Below are 945 nucleotides of genomic sequence, written 5' to 3' on the forward strand. Positions count from 1 at the left end.
AGAGGCAAGTGGCCAGAAGGGTGAGCTTCCAGGCCTGGTTCTCCAAGGCCACAGAACCTGATCAGCTGAGGGAGGGCAGCACCTTCCGTCCTGATACCAGAACCCCCCCCATTCCCTTACCTTCCTTTCTCTCCCATTCTCATCCTGTCCTGAAGCTCCTATCAGCAGGCACCTCAGAGCTGATACCAGAAAGACAGGGCCTGAACATGCTCTTCCCCTGGGGCCATGAAATCATGGTCCTGACCCAGAGAAGGCAGCCAAGCTAGTGCTGGGGGGCAGCAGACAAGCCAGGCAGCCCCAGCCCAGAAAAAGTAGCTGCACCTTGGAGAGGCTGAGGAGGGAGGAGAGCAAGGGGAGTGGAAGCCCACCCACCCTGCGGGTCTCATTCAGAGAGCTGCCCAGAGGCATCAGTAGGGTTACAGCAGATACTGTGCGAAGACAGCTTTCCTAGGTAAAACAGGAAACCAAGGCCAAAGATCAAGGGGGCCTCCAAGCCCCTTTCCCGGGGCTCTGTCACATGCCAGCTCACCTCTCCCAGAGCAACACTTTTCCTCCCTGCAGCAGAGGCCCCCAGACACAGACACAGACCCACACCCCAAGCAGCAGACAGACAGGAGGAGGAGGGAGGAGGGGGTGTCAGAAAAACCCGGAAGGAAGGAAGCTGGACAGACAGACAGAAGCCAATCCTGGCTTCACTGCTCCAGAGGGACACCCTCCAGACTCCCAGACTGTAAGGGACACTCTCCTCAGCTCCCCAGAGGGAGAAGGGGAGAGTAGACCTCAAATTCAAGCAGCCCTGGGACAGGACATAGTCCAGCCAAGCAAGAAGCCCTAAGCCTCCCCTCTCTTCCTCACATTCCTCCCCCAAGAGCTCCCCCAGACCAAGGCAGGGGCTGTCTCCGCTTAGCAAGGCAGAGACACCTCCAAGGAACTGTGTTCCTGCCC

The 945-nt window shown here is 58.4% G+C and overlaps 1 protein-coding gene across 4 annotated transcripts in view; it reads right to left on the reverse strand.

Moving 5' to 3' along the window:
* BCL9L (BCL9 like) overlaps positions 1-945 on the reverse strand; it is a 26,129-nt gene that overhangs the window by 23,788 nt on the left and 1,396 nt on the right. Inside the window, exon 1 of one of the 4 annotated variants that reach the window (XM_024751668.1) lies at positions 530-800. The exons of the other annotated variants lie outside the window; for them this stretch is intronic. The gene's annotated coding sequence lies outside the window, so the exon portion shown is untranslated. Of the gene's footprint in view, positions 1-529; positions 801-945 lie in introns of those variants that run through there. 4 annotated transcript variants of the gene reach the window in all.

This window comes from Neophocaena asiaeorientalis, unplaced genomic scaffold, assembly GCF_003031525.2.
Source record: "Neophocaena asiaeorientalis asiaeorientalis breed wild unplaced genomic scaffold, Neophocaena_asiaeorientalis_V1.1 scaffold479, whole genome shotgun sequence".
NCBI lineage: Eukaryota > Metazoa > Chordata > Mammalia > Artiodactyla > Phocoenidae > Neophocaena > Neophocaena asiaeorientalis.